Raw genomic sequence first — 21,287 nt, forward strand, 5'->3', positions numbered from 1 at the left:
TCTCTCTGCCCCTCCCCCGTTCATGCTCTGTCTCTCTCTGTCCCAAAAATAAATAAACGTTGAAAAAAAAATTAAAAAAAAAAAAGAGTTTCAAGAACTGTGGCAGATTAAAAAATTAATATCCAGAAAAGACTATAAAACTGCATTGTCCAATATAGTAGCCATTAGCCACATGTGGCCACACTGAACATTTGAAATGTGTCTAGTGTGAACTGAGATACACTGTTAATGTAAAATACACATCAGATTTCAAAGACTTAGCATGGAAAAAGAATATGAAATATAACATGTTGAAATAATATTGTTTTGAAGACATTAGGTTAAATAAAATATATTATGAAAATAAATTTTACCCGTTTATTTTTCCTAGTTTTTTTAAAAAAAGTGTTTATTTTTTTATTTTGAGAAAAACAGTGAGCATCAGCAGGGGAGAAGCAGAAAGAGAGGGAGAGAGAGAGAATCCCAAGCAGGTTCTGCATGGTCAGCACAGAGCCCAACTCGGGGCTTGATCTCAAGACTGTGAGATCATGACCTGAACCAAAATCAACAGAAGCTTAACCGACTGAGCCATCCAGGTGCCCCTTTCCTAGTTTGAATGCAGCTACTAACAAATTTAAAATTACTCATGTGGATCCTATTATATTTCTGGTGGACAGCACTGCTTTAGAGACTAATTGTAAAACTCCTTACAGCTGTGAAAACTGGATAAGAAAGTGATGTGGGTCATGGAGGCATAGTTAGTTGCTGAGTCCAACTAAAGCTTTGGTCTCCCAACTTGTGGTCTAGTGCTTTTTCCATTTCTCCTTAAAAGACCTCATTCCAGCAAGAAAATCCTCAATTGATAGGACTCTCAACAGTCTTCAGGCTCCACACTTGGCACTGGAATTCTAAGACCACTTCCAGAGTCTGCTTGAATATCTGTGATCCCTGCTGTTGGAAGTAGTAAAAGCAAGCACCAACTTGGAACTAACAGTTTCAGGCAGAAGAAGATGAGACGGAGAAAAGCAAATGAAAAAGATTTTTACCTTCCTAGTTCCATTTGATGGGATATTTCCCAACAAATTCAGAACAAAAGAGGCTGGGAGTGCCCTGCATGAAAGGCAGTAGAATTTCAGCCAGAAACTCTGGTAGAGGTAAGCTCCTCCAACAACTCCAACAATGTTGGAAATGTGTCAAGAGGTGGAAACTCACATTTAGCAGAGAGAATGGAGATGTGTCTTACTCTGGTTGACAAATGGCACAAAGGTCCACTACCTTCAGAAAGATAACCTCTTAGAAACAAGGTATTCATTTAATCAGATCCTAGTCACCTGAGGGAATGGGAAGTACTATCACAGTGGGAAGGGAGTCATTTGTTCAGCACTAACTACAACTCCCTCCACAGGAGGCAATGGAAAAGGACTTCTCGCCCATCAGAACACACTCTATTTGGCTGAACTCAGGGAGAAACAAATCTCTAAGGGGATAAGGGCAAAGAACTTTGGGGGACAAAACTAAGCCACCAGCTAAGTGGAAGCCACCCTGTTAAAGTAGATGCAAACTAACCCCCTCTCTTAAAAAAAGATTTTAAATAATCTCTAAACCCAATATGGAGTTTGAACTTACAATTCTAAGATTAAGAGTCCTATGCTCCACTGACTGAGCCAGCCAGGTGTCCCTGCAAACTCCTTTTTGATGTGTCCATGCCAGGTCTGGGGAGCTCCCAGGGACTGCCATTCCCAGGCACTATGCATTTAGCAGTGGTCTTGGTTTCTCCCATCAGTTGAGAAGACAAGATTCAAAGTCATAAGAAAGAGAGAAGGAAACTCATGAGATGTTGTCTTGACAGCATTCCATTTGGTCTTGATAGAAGCACAGACCATCAGAAAAGCTAAATAAACATCTGTAGCCTCGTCCTCAGCATCCTGGAATGACCCAGAGCAATTTGAGAAGGTTTCTGTAGCTGGGGAGGCTGCTGTAATTTTTGACACTATGGATTGCTTTACAGATAATTTTAGCTGTTTGAAAGCACTGTTGGCTGAATAAAAAAGAATGAAATCCTGCCATTTGTAACAACATGGATGGAGCTACAGAGTATTATGCTAAGTGAAATAAGTCAGAGAAAGACAAATCCCATATGATCTCATTCATATGTGGAATTTAAGAAATGTAACAGATGAACATAGGAGGAAAAAAGAGAGAGGCAAACCATAAAACAGACTCTTAACTGCAGAGAATGAACTGAGGGTTGTTGGAAAGGAAGTGGGCAGGGGGATGGGTTAAATGGGTGATGGGTATTAAGGAGGGCACATGTTGTAATAAGCACTGGGTGTTATATGAAAGTGATGAATCACTGAATTCTACACCTGAAACTAATATTACACTGTATGTTAACTAACTGGAATTTATTATTTTTTTACTTTTAAAAATATTTTATGTATGTATGTATGTATGTATGTATGTATGTATGTATTTATTTATTTATTTATTTCAATATGAAATTTATTGGCAAATTGGTTCCATACAACATCCAGTGCTCATCCCAACAGGTGCCCTCCTTAATGCCCATCGCCCACTTTCTCCTTCCTCCCACCCCTCATCAACCCTCAGGTTATTCTCAGTTTTTAAGAGTTTCTTATGGTTTGCCTCCCTCCCTCTCTGTAACTTTTTTCCCCCCTCTAACTGGAATTTAAATAAAAACTTGGAAGAAAAAAAAAAAAAGAAAGCATTGTTAGCTGCATTCATTCATTTACACAAACTAGCTGGGTGCCTGGGAAGCACCGGGGTGGGGAGAACTTGGCCAAGGAGTCACACAGGGCTTGGTCTGAATTTTGACTTAACTGAAAAAGTTAATCACTCTCACTTACTTTCTCACAGCTTCTTCATTAATAAAATGGACAAGAAAATATGTCCCAGAGGGTTCTGTCAGGTATAAATGAGACACAGGTAAAGCTCTTGAAGAGTAACTACCTGAAATGTCAGTTTGGTCCTTTTACATGTGACCCCAAGTCCTTTCTCACAGAGGGGTAGCCAGCTGTCCACCTTTCCTCTTCTCTTCTCAGCCCTTCTCTCCACCTTCATCCCTGCCCTCCCTCCTCTCTTCAACAGCACCACAGAGGCTTCATAATCCACTACCTGTTACAAATGGAAGGGATACAGAATCCTGAAATGGAACATTTGCCATTTAGCTGATTTAATGAGTCAGAAATTGCCCACTTAGAAAAATTTTAAAAGTGTATGATTTACATCTTGACTAACATTTAAAACCTGTACTCTTTCCAACACTCAGCCAGAAGAGACACTTCAGAGCTCAGGGAGAGGGATCCTTGAAGTACGCACTCATTCTCACCTCTGCCCTGCTCCCAGTATTTCTTAATGTGGGGGTAAGAAAGGGGAAGAAAGTGCTGGGAGCAGATTCAGTGTTCACTTGGCTCTCACTAGGAAATATGAGCTATAGTTTTCAAGTGATGGACAAAATCCAACCTTCCTGATGAATGAACAAAAGAAAGACAGTCTATTAGTGTGGATAGCACTGTGCCCACTTGATAGGAAAAAAAGACACATTTATTATTCATTCCATTAGGCAGACACTCTTTTATCCATAAGAAAATATATACATATTTAATTTCTTCTACCTTTATGTCTTTCTAGGCCAGAGTTATTAACCCGAGGTCCCTGGATGGGTTTAAATGGACTCATAAACCCATTAAAATTAAGTGCAGAGTTCATGTGTATGTGAAGGTTTCCACAAAGAGATTGTTTTAAGTCAATTCTCAGAGGGGTTTAAGACCTACTCCCAAACACACCCACAATGATGAACTACTGCTCTGTAAACTACCACAGAGCCCAGTCCCTTCTTCACTCCTAACAGGCTCTTTTGCTTTAAGCTAAGTCATGTAGATCTCATAACATCTGGGGCTGGGTGAGTCCTCATCAGGTAGGACTGTTCCATTCCAATATGTGTAGCATCATTGGCACCTGCCCATTAGTATCACTCACTAGTCACTGAGACAACCAAAAATGATCACATATATTTACAAGTCCCCCAAAGAAAGTAGTACCTCCTCTGGTTGAGATGATTAAGTTCACCTTCCCTGCTTCTATACTGTCATCAAGAAAATAAGAAAGGTAGGCAAGATGACCTCCATCGTTCCTTCCAACTCTATGATTCAGTAATATCTCAAACATATCATCTCCTCTTTGAGTGTCATGCCCATTCCTATTCACCCCATTATGCTGACAGATGTGTGTTCCTTTGAGTGACCTGCACAGTACCATTAAAAAGTGTAAAACTGTGGCCTGGTCCTAGACTCAGTGCTGCCTATGGTTAGTTGTGTGACTTTGGGAAGTCCTTTAGTCTCCTGAGGCTTTGATGTCCATTAACTATAAACAAAATAAGTTGATTTGGAAGTTCAGTTCAGGTCTAAACTTAGATGGTTCTATGCAGTAATGAGGGTAGGGTCTATGGGGTTTCCTGCACCTCAAGAAAGTTTCCAGAAGTCTCTCTTCAAATATTACAACAAATCTACCTTTAGAAAAATATGTATGTTGTCCTTACAAGGCTGAGTTAGAGTCAGAGGATCTAGCATGCTCTTTTCACTGCCCTAAGTGTTAGACTACAAATCAGATGTCTGATAAAGAAAAAAGGACACAAAAGTCCTAGGTGAGGAAATATCGGAATCTGATGGCCTTAAGGGAAATGATGAGGCACAAAGCTCAGATGGCAATTCCTCTCCAAGGCCTACTTTAGCTCCTGAAGCAGAATTAAGAGCTCACAACCTAATGTCAATGTATTTTTACTATGTTGCATGAATTTTGCCAAAAATTTTAATCAACAATTTTGATCACTAGTTCACCTACTTACATCTTTACTAAAAATCTGAAAACTTTGTCTTCGAAGACAGACGTTGTGTTGGACTCCTCTTTGCCTCCTTGATGCATACTTAGCACAGAGCCTAACACACACATTCAGATGAATGAATGAAAGGGCGGCAGGTATAAGGCCAGCCTGTAGGCTAGAGAGAGGTGAAATGATAAAAACAAGCTTGGCTTGTTATTCTAGGTAGGGGCTGGTTCATGATAGTCTATCAATGTAGCCTTTGAGCTCTGCCTCCTCTAAGTCCCAGGAAATTCAGAGGAGTGCCTGGTGTGCTGATTACTCTTTTCCTGCAAACGAGACACTTCCTGAACTCACACACTAGCTGGGTGGTCCTTTGAAGCCAACTGAACCATACTGTTAATTCCTGCTTTCTCTTTTGTGAACAGCATCTAACAGGCAGAAAAGACCTACATTTTCTCTAGAGATCCAACACCATGTAAGAAATTATTTCCAAGCAATGACTTTTGAATCATTAAATTCAAGTATTTCGATTGAAAAACGATAGCCCTATAATAGGGAGGTTTGGGGCCTTGTGAGAGAGGTTGTGGACACAGCACTTGCTGGGTAAAAAGTTAGTATTTTCTAATGACACTTTGATGTAGCTGATTCAATTCCCTAGACGATTTGCCTCTGCAGGGCTGTCAAGCCCTGGTCCTCTTTCTGTTTCCTAGTTCTTCCCTTTACATAGAACTCCTTACCCTCTTCATCAATTAGTTTGCTCAATCTTGCCTGGTTTCTCCAATTCTACTTGTTGGCCCCTTGGGGATGGTTGGGGTGGTATGGAGTAGGACAATGGGCATGGCATGACTGCTCAGATGTTTAGGTATGGTTTTGGGGTACAGAGCTAGGATATGTGATCATCTGAAGTAACTAGGAATGGTAAGAACCAAAGTCACAGAACATAGTATCCTGGTTTAAAGATCAAAATAGTGTTTTGTTTTGTGACCAAAAATCCCCCCAAAACTTAGAAGGTGTGCTTCAGTACCTCAATAATTCCATTACCAGTCCCTCTGCCCAAGCTGCACAAGGAAGGTTGGGGCCGAGGTTATGGCCCTTTTCCTGATAGAACTGTGTGCTGATCTGGGGTGGCTGGAGAATTGTGTGTATGTGGGGGCTTTCTTCAAGTAGGAAGAAAAACTCTGCTGCAAAAACTGGCTAATATGACCATAAAACAAAAGGTTTCAGTCACATCTAACTGCCAAGGTCTTTTTGAGAGCAGAAGGTGTCTATGATGCCTGCCTATTTCTGAGCGAGACTCAGAAAGTCCCTTTTTATGGATTAGGACCAATAGTTTCCAGTCCCCAACCCAGCTCCACCAGCTAAAAGCAGCAGTAGGTAGTGGAAAGGACACAGGCTTGAGAGGAAGATCTGGGTTCGAGTTACATCTGCCTCTGCAAAATAGCTTTGTGGCCCTCAGCAAGTCACAAACTCAGCATTCTAATCTCATTATCTCTAAGTAAAGGCACTAAATGGGTTTCAAGGTCTTTTAGGATCTTTATTCAGATATCATTTATTGAGTACCTACTGTGTTCTAGATACTAGATTTTCTAGGCGCTAGAGCTATAGCATTAAACACAAAAGACTAAATAATTCCTGTTTTTGTGTAGCTTATATTCTAGTGGAGGGAGATTGATAATAAAGTAAATTATACTGGGGGTGCCTGGGTGGTTCAGTCGGTTGGGCGTCCGACTTCAGCTCAGGTCACGATCTCGCGGTCTGTGAGTTTGAGCCCCGTGTCGGGCTCTGGGCTGATGGCTCAGAGCCTGGAGCCTGCTTCCGATTCTGTGTCTCCCTCTCTCTCTGCCCCTCCCCCGTTCATGCTCTGTCTCTCTCTGTCTCAAAAATAAATAAATGTTAAAAAAAATAAAGTAAATTATATTGTAGTTTGGAAGGTGATTAGTATTATGGATGAAATACTGAAGAGTAGGGTAATGAGGACCAAGAAAACTAAAGCTGGAAACTGGGGGAGAGGACAAGTTGCAAATTCTCTGATACATGATCTTTTGGAATCTCAAAAGAATGCCTTCAAAAGAAAATCTTCTGAGGAATAGGGATATGATGCCCATTGTACTGACATAATCAAAAAGAGGAAAATGAAGTTTATCTTTCACAAAATAGGTGGGAATGATCTTAATTAGCATTTCTTACCTCTTAACTAGCTCATTTCCATAAGGAAAAGGTAGATCTCAATATTCGCTTACAGTTTGGGTTGGGAGTATTGACATGGAAGTGGCTTAAGCTCAGGAGGGGTGCAGTCTTATTGAGGACTTCCTAGTTACAACTAGGGATCCTTGGGAATCCCACAGAGTTTATAGGTGACAGGCAGCTTAGAGTTTTATAATTTAAGGCAGTATAATTACTGGCAGCTTCAGATTTACTGGTCAGGGAACTGCCTAATCACTCTAAATGGCAACAGGTCACTTCATAGCATTGTGAGAAGCCAACAGTTAAAAAGGACTCAATAAATGATCAGTAACTCACCAGAAACTCTTCCTCCTCCATGAATAAAGCACTCTCATTGTGCCAATGTTTGGATATAAGTGTTCTGGAGGTTCTTTCCCTCTCCCTTCTCCCCCCCCTCCGTTTTTCCAGTCATCCATTCATATTCCCTCCCCTGCTCCCTCCCTCTTTCTTTGCAGAACTGGCTAACATATATATATTTAAGTTTGAGCTCCAGAACTAATTCATTTACATAATTTTCCTAATTGCAAAGAAGTGTGTAGAGGAAGGAAAGAAAAAAGCAAAGACTGGCATATAGCACACATATAGACAACTGGTGTTTGCCAGCCTGCAGACATCACACGATGCACTTATACTTAACAAATGCAAAAAAAAAAAAAAAAAAAAAAAACCACACACACTGGGTGGTGGCTCCCATTGACCATAATGCAAGTAATGGATTTCTTGGCAAACATTTACTGTTTGAGTCCCAGCAGTTAATTGGCTCCCAAATCTGATCCCAGAAAAGACAATGCTTGGAAAGGTCACCTGAAAATCAGGACATTTTCCAGAATGTGCATTATCTCGTAGCTTTCCAAATCCCTGTTATCGTATTATTATGTTATTCCATTCCTCATGGCCTCTTTTCTGAAAATTTAGGTATCTGTTCTTCAGACTCTCAGACAAAACAGATAAGCTGTTTGGAAAATAATATAAAACTTTACAACAGAGAAGTATTCGTAGGTTTCCTTTGTTGGCACCACTTACATGACTACAATTTGTAATAAAAGAGAATGTCTTCTTGTTATTAGATTGTATCACATCAACAGTGGCACTGTGCATATGCACAGCTCTCTGGATTCATTCTGTAGGCTCAGGTAAAAATGTTTACAACATGCTATCTAGCTTTGAAGTGGAGCAAATATGATTTGTAAGTCAATCTTCTGTCCTCTTTCTTCCTCAACACTCACATTCCTAATTATTTCTACTGCATCCTCTACCATAGTACTTCTCAAACTTTTAGGTCCATATAAGTCAGATTCTATTCAGTATATCTAGGCTAAATCCCACATTTCTACAAGCTCTCAGATGATACTAATGCTACTTGGCGTTATGCTCCATGGACCATATTTTGAATAGCAAAGTTCTACATTTCCATGCCACACTGCCCTGGCCTGGGTCTGCATCATCTCACTGGACTTTATGATAGCTCACTCACCCTTCTGTTCCAAACTCTTCATCTCTTCATATTGTCCAAGAGGTCTTTCTGAAATGTAAATCTGAACCCATCAAATTCTCTTCTTACCATTCCTACAGTGGCTCCACATTGCCTACTAAATAAAGTTTCAGCTTCTTAATGATGGCCTTTGGGCTCCTTCATGATTGGTTGAGCCCAGCACCTTGCCAGATTCTTTTGCCACTCCTCCATCTTAAGCTTGATGTCCTTGTATGGTAGCCAGGTTCTACAGTGATCGCAACAAGATATTACATCCTGTCTTCTACCCTGGTGTGGTCTCCCCTCCCATGTTGCATAAGATGACCAGAATTTTGTGTGACTTCAAAGATTAGGTCATAAAAGATGTTTTGGCTTTTTCCTTGTCCTCTTTTGGATTATTTGCTCTGGGAGAAGCCAACTGTCATGTCATGAGGACATGTGGGCAGGCATATCAAGAAACCCACACGGTAAAGGACTGGGGCTTCTTGCCAACAGTCACATGAGTGAACCATTTGGAAGTAGATCCTCCAGTCCCAGTTAAGTCTTCAGATGACTGCAACCAAATAACAGACCTCTAGCTAGAACCCCTCAGCCAAGCCAGTTCCAAATTCCTGAACCAAAGAAATAATGAGATAGTAAGTATTTGTTGTTTTAAGTCACTCAGTTTGGAGGAAATTTTTTGTGCAGAAACAGATGCTATTTACACAGTGTGCATCTCCCACAAACTTCTGGTCCCTCTTCTGGGAAAACCATTCATCTAGAAAACTCCTATTCATCCTTTGAGATCCAGATCTCTAGATGTTTCCTCCAGGAAGCCTTCATTGACCTCTTCACTCAAAGATTTGGTCAGATGGTTTTTCTTTGGGCTTCCATGATGCTTTGAGCATGTATCCATATCTGTATTTATTATAATGTTCAGTCATTATCTATATGTCTGATAGTCCCACTAGACTATAAGCACCTTAGATGCAGGGAACTGTACCATTTTGGTATCCTCAGTGCCAATCACAGTGCCTGGCACATAGCTAGAATGGACAAATGAATGAAGTCAACTGCCTTTGAATCATGACTTTACAGCAACTATATCCCTTTATCTTGGAAGTCCTGTAAGCAACTCTTACCACTTGCTTGACCTGGCATCTCACACGGGCCAGCTATGACTCAATTTGTTAACCACTTAATTTTCAGCTTGTTATCACACCAGTCATTGAGTTGCTTCAATGGCTCTTAACCAAAAGAACATGTCAGAATTACCTGTTGATATTTAAAAGAATACTCCACGTACACATACATACTCCAGTCCTGGCCCCAGAGATTCTGATTCACTAGTTGTGAGATAAGCTCCAGACACGTACATTTTAAAAGTCTCCACAGGTGACTATTCATATCCAAGTTGTTACTCACTGGTTTATTGATGTTTATTCTATGCCCAAAGATAAGAGAATAGAATAAAAAATTACTAAAACAAGACAACAATAACAAAACCCAAAACTCTTAAATATAGGAAGGTATAATAATAAGTGATATGGCTGGGTGGGGGATAAATATTATACCAGAAAATCTAGGCTTGGAGAACTACTGCAAGTGAACACATTTTTTTTTTTTTTTAAGAACATCCTCAGAGCCAAGGCAAAAAGATTTTAATGAATTGGACAACTCTCAACATTTGAAAGAGGTAGCATACAAGTTCATATGTAAAGACAACTTTTGCCCTGGTACTGAATTATAGGAGGGATTTACCTCCCAAGTCTTTATGTAAGAAGCCACTGAATAATGCAGTAAATGATGTCTTTGATATATTTTTTTAACCAAAGCAAGACACTTTTACATACAGCCACTTTTAAGAAAGCTAAATACATATTGTAAAATGCTAGGGTGGTGAAGGTATTTCTACGGTGAGCCAAACAATAACACATGTAGTTTTGTTGTCATCTGACTTGATATAAGAGAATTACAGAACCTGGAGAAGAAAGCAGCATGAATATTTCATTCATTTTCAATGGTCTCACTCAGGCTTTTTGCAGAAGCTCAACAGTAGATCTCTCTCCACTCCAGTTCCTCACCAGGCAGTCCAAACTTGGGATATTATCCCAACACATCTGTGCTTGCCAAAGACGGAAGGTGGAGATGGAAGCTTGTAGGTACAGAATCAATGTTAGTGACATTGGCCATAAAGGTTCCTATACACAGGACTCAGAATTACAGTATGGTAGCCTCAACAAATGATGCAAGGATAGGTTTATTTTATCTGTAAGTTAGTGCTGCACTATAGTGCAGGCTACAGTGATCACCCAACCCAAAGCATGTGTTTTGTCCACTAACAGGTTGGGAGCTCAAGGACAAGTTTTTAAATGAATTATTTCAAAGCTTCAAGGTAGAACATCAAACCTCAAAGGCATACAGAATGTTAGAATCAGGAAGAAGCTGCTGTCTGGAGGGAGTTAAGTTAAAAAAAAAAACAACAACACGTAATCAAAGGATCCTGTCTTGCCTATGTCTGGCTTTGATGATTCCTAGTGGATCTATGCCAAATTGGCCCATCCAGGAATAACCAACTTTTGATAACAGCCAACCAGTCACTGAGGTATCAAATAGCTATCACCAACTTTCCTTGCCAAACACAAATGGAAGCTTTCGGTGTCATGTAAAAGTGCTAGACTATAGATGCAGACTGGAAAGGACTGGGGTCCTAAAATGATACTTGATGTCATTAATATTGTAAAAAATTACAAAGATTGTACAGTTTAGAGATACACGTGTAAGTTCTGATCCACACGTGAAGACACATTCTAGCAGTGCGGTCCAAGAGAACTTTCTGCAATTGATGGAAATATTCTATATCTGCACCGTCCATTATGGTAGCCACTAACACATGTGGCTATTGAAAATTTCTAATTTTAATTTTAACTAATTTAAATCGCCACATGTATTTAGAGGCTATCATATTGGACAACACAATTCTATAGGTTATAGACCAAACTGTTTCTCCTCTGGAACTACTAACTGAGATTCTCGATTTTACCTGCTAATGAGGGGTATCCCCAAGTAAATGTGTATGTTCCACGGGCAACCTGGTCATGACTTGTGCCCTGAAAGCTTTGGCAGCAGTGTCAACCAAATCACCAGAGCCTCCCAAGCCAATAGCTGACTTTAAGTCTTGGGAGAGGAAAAACTCCTCAGTCATCTGGGTGTCATTAAAAATCAACTTGTCAAAAGAACTCTAGGAAATGAGGACCAAGACACCAGGGTTCAAAGTACTATGTTATATTTAATATCAAAAGCAGCAGTAACATAATTAGAATTCAGCAAGTATGGGGTTAAGTACTTCCCTGCTATGGTAAATAATGTGACTTGATTTTCCCAATTTCCATTCTACCCTCTTTCTAGCTGGAGAGGTTGAAAAACTTAAAATCATGTTCCCTAGATTACAGTGTGTAGCAGCATTCTAGGTGTGTATTACATGCTTGTGAGAAACCTGGAAGGAAGAAGCAAGCAAGAGACCATTGCCCTACTTCTACAGCTCCTCCTTAGAATGAGAAGCAGTGAGGCAGCTGTGTTCAGTGTTTCAGTATCTTCATCATGGCTTTGTTGGTGCTTACAGACAACTGTGGTGGTTCCTGGGGTCTAAAACCTCTGGATTGCTGCTATACTGGTGTGTCCTTGGACCTAATAGTTTCTGATTTCTAATGTCTGAAATTTCCAATAGTTTCATAAGCACTTAACTCCTTATCTGCAATCCCCTTCTGCTTGAACTATCTAGCATGATTTCTGCTTCCTGTTTTCCTCATTGACACACCTGCATTCTCCCATTTAGTCCCCTCAGCAACTCTGGAAGTTAGGTAATTTCTCCATGGACTGTTTTACAGATAATCATCAAGTCCAGATCTGCTTGTACATTCATGGTCTCATGTTTTTTTCCAAAGAGATCTAGAGGCATATCATGGACTACTTAAAAAGTTAGGACATGTGCTTAGAACATCACTGCTTCTTTTTGTGATGATTTTGTACCCAAAGCAGAAAGGAACATAACGTAATGACCACTTGGAGAGGGAATGATGTTATCTTTGCTAGAAAACAGTGTTGTCACCTGTGGACATAAGTTCATTCCCAGCTGGTTTCCCCCAAGAAGGTCATAGTTCCAACTTAATAGAATCAATCTCTGGTCATACAAATGAGGTCAGCTACAAATGAGGTTCTTGCTCATGAGCAATCTTGACACAAGAATGGGATGGCTAAAATAATCTATTACCAACAGGGAAAATAGCCTAAAGGACACCTTTTGTTGGGTGAATCAATATTATTGTTTACTTCTCTAAAGTCGAACATCTAAACTCCCAAGAATTTTCATCACCAGAACCCCAATACTCTATAAATCACTGATTATCCTCTTTGTAGGATGAGATAATGACCACTCCATGGACATATCAAATAAGTACTCTGAAATAGCTAACTGCTCTTATATCAGGCTTGAGAGGAAGAAAACAATCATTGCCAAAGTGGATGTGACTTTCACAGCAGATGTCCCATCTTTTGCCCTCTAGCAGTAGTTGCGTGGTCTAGAGAAGGACAGCATGAGTGACTGACTTCTCCACTTTGCTCAAATGCTGCCTGCAGGCTTGGATTACTCAGGCTGAGGATTATATGTGTCCTCATTTTTCTGTTACTAACTTTGGGCCACTTGATTGCTTAAAAGTCCATTCTTCCAGAGGCTGGCATGAATGATGAAATTCAAATTCAAACCAGTGAAGTTGACGTTTTAGTATCAGTGTAATCTCTAAGCATTACCACTCTGAGAATTTTTCTCATATAGACTGCAGTTGTAATGCAGTGTTCTAGAATTTGAGGAAGGTCAAATTTAAAGAATTTCTAACACTCTGTTTTTGTGTGGATTTTTCTTATTCACCACAAAATACTGTATGAAATTAGTCATTTTTGAATTTAAGTGAAGAGAACTATTTCACAGAAATCCTTTGGGAGACATAAACACAAGATTATAAGCTACTCATTAAATCAACAAATCTGTTTTTCTTATCAGTGAATACTCTTTAATATTTATCTTTAATAACTCAGAAAAACCATGAACTCATCTATGATCCAGGACACTTTCAGATCCATGAAGAAATCTCATTCTTACACTTTTAAGTCAGATTCTCTAAGCGCTAAAAGGATTTACTTTAACTATAATTAGGATAGAATAGTAATGTAGTAAATAGTAGCATATACAGCATACCCAAAGAACTGTTATAATTTTCAAAGGTAGCACCCATTCAAGCAGTAACTTAGCTTCAGATGACGTAAATGTTCCTTGCTACTTACTTGTTTATGCAGAAAATGTAATTCAGGTAATTTCTCCTTGTCACTCCAATTCATTCCCTTTAAATTACCACCATAGTATTTTGTTTTTCTCCAAGAAATTAAGAACATTTCCAGTTCACCATTGCCTGGAGTTCTTGTACTCCCTACCTTAGCTGGGGTGTCCTCAAGGGGTCAGGACAAAGTAATTGGCTTGCAAAGTTTTAGAAACCATCAGCTATGATCTATAGTAGTAGAGAACTTCCAAAAACTTGGAAGGCTTGTTTAAGTATTTCAAATGGTGATTCTCATTGTTATCCCATTAGCAGGGTATTCAGGATAAAAATTTGTTTCTCAAGAGCCTATTCTCAAGAGATCTGGAAAAAAGATGCCTGGCAAAAAAAAAAAAAAAAAAGGGGGGGGGAATTCTATTTGGAGTTTTTGGCAAGATTTTTGCAAAACAACTCTGTTGTGTGAAAGGGTATGATTACTGTACTTCAAGTTCTTTGAGGGCAGGAACCCCCTCTCCTCCTGCTTGCATCCTCAGCAGTCAGTGGGGCTTGACACCCAGTAAGCACTTCTAGATATCTGATGAACCAAGTATTCAAAATTCACAAATACCACAACACTCTCATTTCTAATGACAGAAACGGAAATAGGGCTCCTTGCTTTCTCCAGACCCTCTGTCTTGGTCAGTGGGCTCATAGAAACTTGAGCCAGTGGAGATGAAACCTCAGTGATGTTTCTCTTTCTCCCATTTTTGCTTGAACAATCTTTCTATGTTACTATGGTAATACCTGGTAACAGGATGCTGGCATTTCATTTATAAGGTATTAAATGAAAGTGGGAAGGAGGAAGAGATCGTGAGTTATGCAGTTCATAAGAAAATCTGCCCAGACGGCAACCTCTTTGGCAATCTGTAAAGCTTGTGCATGTTCCATTTTATAATAAATACATTTAAATAATACATGACACTATACAGAACAGATATACTATGTTGAAACAGAGATCCACTGAGCCCAAGAAAACTGCATCAAGTATGAGATTATAAATAAGGGAATATATTCAGACTTTTGAAAAAATAGCAGGGAGAATTTAGTCTATAAATAGGACATTTTCTCATTTCAACATATATAAAGGTAATAGCTACAGAATTTCAAAGATGAGTATATGAAGCTATGCAGACTGAAGGCTGGATATTAACCAGGGACCTGATCTGAATGGTAAGTACACTGGTTACTACAGTTATAAAGGGCAGGAATAAACTAATAAAACAAAGACATCTTTTAGTAATACTTCAGAGCCAGGTAATGTGCAACTTTAGAGTCAGGTATGACCAAAGCTAGAATCTGAGGGGAGGAGAAAACAGCATGCAGTGACTGACATCTGAAGTCAAGTTTCTCCACATCACTTTTATACTTCGATGACTGTAATTTATTAAAACCCAAGCTGGGAATGTTTCTGCCTGTCCAAAGCAGGTGCTGTAACACTGGAGAAAATCTTCTATCCAGTAGATTAATTTTGTGTGAGGACATCTGAAGAAAGCTGCTATGGCTTCTTGATTTATGACTTCATTAAAATGTTTGGGCTTCAAATCTCCATCAACATTTATTGGAATTAACAGCTTCTTAAAATGGAAATATTCAATGATAAATTAATGTAGCTTGGACCTTGTATGAGGAAAAAACAAGGCACTTTAGGCATGCTTTATATACCTTGAGGAAAAGAGGAATACTTTCTGCTCCTGTATACTAATAAGTCTTAGGAATGAGTAGGTGAGAAGAGGTAAGTGAGAGCATGAAGAGAACAATAATGAATTCTCAGCTACAAAGAGTAGATAGAAATGCCAGCATTCTTCTCAGAAATGCATTAAGAAAAAGGTCTAGGGGCGCCTGTGTGGCTCAGTCGGTTGAGCATCCGACTTCAGCTCAGGTCACGATCTTGTGGTCCGTGAGTTCGAGCCCCACGTCGGGCTCTGGGCTGATGGCTCAGAGCCTGGAGCCTGTTTCCGATTCTGTGTCTCCCTCTCTCTCTGCCCCTCCCCGTTCATGCTCTGTCTCTCTCTGTCTCAAAAATAAATAAAGGTTAAAAAAATTTTTTTTAAAAAGAAAAAGGTCTAAATTGTTCCTGCTGTAGAAAGACCACAACCAACTGAAAATCAAAGGGCTGGTGTGTCTGTTGCAGATATTAACTGACTTATTGCCCACAGAGATCTCAATCCAAACATGTAACTTCCAGGTGTGCTGTTTGACAAGATTCCAACAAGGACACAAGAGTATGAGCTTTCTAGGTAGTTCTCACTTTTTTATATTAACAACACTCAGCTACATCTAACAGATATTAAATATTTGATGAATGAATCAGCTACCACTTCCAAAAAGAGAGTCCCAATATTTTCCTTGCTGTTTCTTGCTGTCCATTTGTTCAAACTATTCCATGATCTAAAGATGATGCAGTTAATGCTATCAGCACCCAAATTCAACAAAGGTTCATGTATCCCTTACTTCATCAACTCAAGTGTGGACAAGTAGCTTACATAATTAATAGGGAAATACGGACCTAAAATCTACCTGGTTAGGACATGTTTTACCTTGCTGCCTGCCAGGGTTGATTAAATGTGACCCCCTCACTCTGGTATCATCCAATCCATAAGTAAGTCCTGTTGACTCACGTCCAAGAGGTTTCCTGATTTTGTTTCTCCATTTCTATGACTACTACTTTTGTTCAAGCTATCACCATCTCTGGCCTGACTACTACAATTACCTTCTAATTGGTCACCCTGTCTCCAGTTCCAACCCCTACAAGCAATTATCCATATAGCAGCCAGCTATCTTCTTAAAACATATAACATATCATGTTATTTCTGTTTAGAATTCTTCAAGGGCTCCCCATCACACTAAAAATAGAACACAAATTTCCTGCTCTTGCTCACCCCTTGTATACCTCATCTTATTCCACTGGTTTATTCACAGACTATACTCCAGCAAAATTGGCCCTCTAGCTGTTCCTGAACAATCCTGAACACATCCCCACCTCAAGGCCTTTGTCCCTTTTGTCCTATCAAGAATGTTCCTCTTTATCCACTTTGGCAAAGCAGGATTTTTCCTGTCATTCAGATTTTAGCCTAATGTCACCCACTCTGAGATGCCTTTCTTCACCACTCAAACTAGCTACCGAGTCATACCTATCACAATAACCTTGTTAGATCTCTGCATAGTAAGTTTCTCTTTCTGATGTTTCTTTTAATTTCCTTGTTGTATGGGCTCCCCAATTAGTCTGTAACCTCCAACAGGGCAGAGATATTGATCATCTTACTCACTATGAAGAATGATCCCTGGCAAATAGATCGCAAATATCCTTACTAAAAAATAAAAAGTCTAAAACAGTCACATGTTAGTGGCATGGCAAGCAAGGAAGTACTTTACTAAATATGGGTTCCTAAACCAAACTAGGTGTTAAGTAAAGATACTTAACAGCTGACTCAAGATATACACTAAGTTGGTGAGTTGGCTTAGAGGCTTCCATATATGGTGAGAGTCTCACTCACCCCTTGTATCTACAAAACCAACTCTTAGTCTCTGTGGCTCTGGGCTCGATTTTCACAAGGCGTTCACCTATTTGTGGGCAACCACTGTGCAATTCAGGAACTGTCTCCTTGACCACTTGGGCCATTCAAAGGACTGATAGGTCAGACCCATTTTTCCAAGGCCTGTCCTATTTATAAGAATCACACTCATTCTCTAGGTACTGGAAAACTTTCTTTACCCCTTGTGCTAGGTTGTCCTTACTAGCAGCCACTGGATACTGTATTAGGGCTCAAACATACTTTCTCCTCTAGTTGCAAAACTTGTTGTTTCCTTTTGGTAACCCATAATTTTTCTCTAACTAATAAAGTGGAATAGCTGAATGAACACTGGGTGTGAAGTCAGAGTCCAGGGATTAAAATTCTAATTCTATTATTTAGTTGTAGCCAATTCAACCCTGGGTATATGATTTAACCTCACTGAACCTTGGTTTTCTCATCTGTATAATGGGAATACGACTATCTACCTCTTAAATAAACAGGTGAAAGCTCCGGGGCTTGCACTCTGCAGGCAATACACATCTGAGCCAAGAAGGGTGGCAAGACCAGAACTCATGGACTTATCCACTTCTCATGGCTTCCTCTAGTAGTTCCTCAAGTTTTCATAGGGGAGAGAGAGACTGTTCCATAAGTCCATCAAGAGAGTTTCAGAACAGCAAAAACACTTCTTTGTCATCAAAACAGTAATCATAAAGGAAAGGAAGACAACTCACCACAGACTACAGAAGCTTTAGAAGCAAATGAAACTAATAAGACCATGTTTATTGAAGTGCCAAGTCAGATGACAACACTGGATTATGTAAGATTTTGACTAAGTACCAGTAATATATTAAGTGTCATGAAGGTCTCATCGATGAATGAGAGGAACGTTAGTGGACATTACTAATCTGTATTAAAAAGCTACCCATCAGGACAGCCTGGGAGTGAAGACTAATCCAAGGGAAAATGTGACAATGTCTGCACATGGGCCTGTGAAGGGAATAATCTCAAAATCATTAACAAGACCCTACTTAATGTTATATATGTGTGTGTGCAAATTTTTCTTCTCTCAATTTTACATTTTTCTACATTTTTTTCAGTGAATTATAAGCCATTTAAAGCAGAGATCAGCCCATTGTTTCCTATGTAATAACTAAGATTAAACCTTTTCTCTCGGAAAACTTCCTCTAGTTTCTAAAATGGGTTCGTCAGGTCTACTGTAAGGCACATCTGTGACTGGCAGAGCTCTCTGCTCCAGGGGTGCTCCATAAACATCCTGACTCCACAAAGAAGCTACTCGAAACTGACAGGTGATCTGCTGGAAAACAGCAGATTTTTCAAAACAAAAGGGGAGCCAGAGATGAGTGTGAGAGGTGGGGTGAACATCGGCACCAGGCACTGTGCGTTTGTCACTGTGCTGTTTTTACATACACTACCTCACTGGACCTTGGAGGAGTCATACTCTCTTCCCATTTAGTAAGTGAGGAGGGAAACCAAAGTCTCCCACCTAGTAAACTGCAGAGCCAGGATTAGAAAATTCATGATTTTTTCCTATATCCCATGGCCTCAAAAAGTTTTCATTTTGACATTTCAGTCCAATTTATGAGATTCTGGAGTTCTTAGAAGGAAAAAAGGAACAGAGTTTAATTCTCAGTTCTCACTGGCAGCTGCAAACCTTGAAAGCTGTTGGCTGGGCATGGACCTCACCAGGGTACTACCTGGACTTCTGTCTGAATGAGAATTATGTTCTGTTTTTTCAAGGTTTTTCATTCAACCTTAAACCACAGCATCAAACTCAGATCCCTTACTAGAGAGCTACATGAATAATTAATAATTTCTACTATTTATTTGGAATCTAGCAGGCACCAAGTATTGTTTGGAGCTTTTGATAAATCTCACTTAATCCTCAGAAACCCCTAAATGGTAGGTTATATTATTCATTCTAGACAGATGAGGAAACTGAGGCAGCTAGCAAATGGCAGGACCAAGATTTGAATCAAAGTACAAATGGCAAGCTCTTATAATTTTATATAGCTCACTATTACCTCTTATTAAACCAAAATAAAATGAACATCTTGAATACTTGAAAGTAAAGCATAAACAGCCATATTAAAGGTCAAATTAATTTAGCATATTAGTTTGGTTTTGCTCCTCACCTCCTTTAGGCATGCTAAACATAGGTAATAGGGTGATGCACAGAATATAACATTTGCTAGAAAAATTTTAAGACAATTATTTCATAAAAAGGTAATTTCTGCTTCTAACCACCAACATCTATGGCACCTGCAATCTAAAGATCTCAGGAAGAAGAATTCTGAAAATGGCAAATGAATAACTGAGTATTTTACATTTACTTGTAATAAAAAGACAATAGAAAAGTTAAAATCTGTATTTCCAGGCATGTCCACAGGTCTGTTGGCACAGAAATGGTGTGTTTTAGTGATTTCTCAGCTGTACTAACAATCAACTGATCCTGAAACAGCTCTGTATACTCCAAATTTAGTACAAGAGGCTTAAATGGAACCACTTTTTTTTTAATAGACATACCACTCAAAGATAAACACACACACACACACACACACACACACACACACACACACACAAACTCTACTGCTCCTCAAAAAAAAAAATCACTGCACAATGCTTTGTCCTTTGTTCATAACATGAGAAGATGTTTATAGTCCCTTGCTCTCTCCATCTCTCTCTCTCTTTCTCTTCCTGTCCCCTGGCCCTTTCCCCCTCCCACTCAGATGAGGAGTTCATTTTGCTCTCCCCAAAGTCTTGAGGACAGGTACTGCAAAAGGAGAGGTTCTGAAGAGGACGGAGAAGAGCAGCAGTGGTGATGCAGGAGAGGGCAGAGGTTTTTGGGGGTGCTGGGGCTGCAGCTCTGCCCCTGGGTTGCAAGGACTGGGAGGTGAGATGGAAGCAGCTGTCTCATAGACAAGGCTGTGATGCACAAATACCTGAGGGACTTCTATCACTCTGGCTTATCCACTTATACTGGGAGGTAGCAGGTAGGACCCAGCAGCCAGCAACTTTTGGCCAGGGCCCACCACATGGCCTTCCAAACCAGGTTCTGGAGAACTACCTACTATATTTTCCTGCCTTCACAAAATGCCCTTCTTGTAACTTGATGGAAACAATAGTGGGGTATGAATGGCATTTTCCCCATGGACTCAGGGGCATTGGAATCCTGTCGTACCTTTCCCTCAGGGTCCCGGAGGGAAACACATGAAACAACCTCTGCTTGAACCTTCCCTCTACTAAAAAGTGTCTGGACCTCTGACTTCTTCCCAAAAGGTGTGACTCAGTGCTGTGCACTCAGTAAGCATATCATTGTCTGGAAGAAAAGTCCCTGCATTTGTCTTCCTCATCACCAGGAATTGGCCAAAGTTTACAAACAGGCAGCATCTACTCTGCCTAGTTCAGATACACAACCTAATCATAATCTTAAACCTAATCCTAATGGGATGAAGGGTTTTCATCCCATTTCTTTCCCCCTTTACTCAATAACAACTCTCAGAGAGAGAGAAAACATTAGAGGCAAATCTAAGCTTTTAACTTGAACTTAACTGGCCAACTCAAGCTTTAAGATACTAATGAATGGATAACAGGCAGATCTGCTATATTCAAAGGGAGAAACATAATATTGCTTTATGTTTTGTTTTGGGAGGGTCAAGTTTTATGAAGTCAGGTCTGATTGTTGGAAATTTCCTGGGCATGAGCAACAACAGAAGCAATGGTTAACCTATGCAAAAATAAATTGCTTTTCTAAGGATTATTAATAATACATTTGTAACTACTCAGAGACTGGTTATAAACTTTCAGAGACAGAATGAGAATGTAATCTGTCCACAGCAACAGAGATGAATCATTTTGATAAATTCTTTATGATGGTGGCTCATCTCCTGCAAACTGTG

General features: G+C 39.7%; 1 protein-coding gene and 2 long non-coding RNA genes across 7 annotated transcripts in view; 2 read left to right on the forward strand and 1 right to left on the reverse strand.

Annotated features, from left to right (window-relative positions):
* The window catches only part of TMEM108 (transmembrane protein 108), a 366,501-nt gene that overhangs the window by 105,663 nt on the left and 239,551 nt on the right, over positions 1-21,287 (reverse strand). The window lies entirely within an intron of this gene.
* The window catches only part of LOC109491503, a 96,306-nt gene that overhangs the window by 18,376 nt on the left and 56,643 nt on the right, over positions 1-21,287 (forward strand). The gene's annotated exons all lie outside the window — the stretch shown is intronic.
* LOC123380132 lies at positions 15,835-20,637 on the forward strand. Its single transcript, XR_006585500.1, has 2 exons — positions 15,835-16,095; positions 17,871-20,637. It is a non-coding gene; the product is annotated as an uncharacterized LOC123380132 (long non-coding RNA).

This window comes from Felis catus, chromosome C2 (assembly GCF_018350175.1).
Source record: "Felis catus isolate Fca126 chromosome C2, F.catus_Fca126_mat1.0, whole genome shotgun sequence".
Lineage (NCBI taxonomy): Eukaryota > Metazoa > Chordata > Mammalia > Carnivora > Felidae > Felis > Felis catus.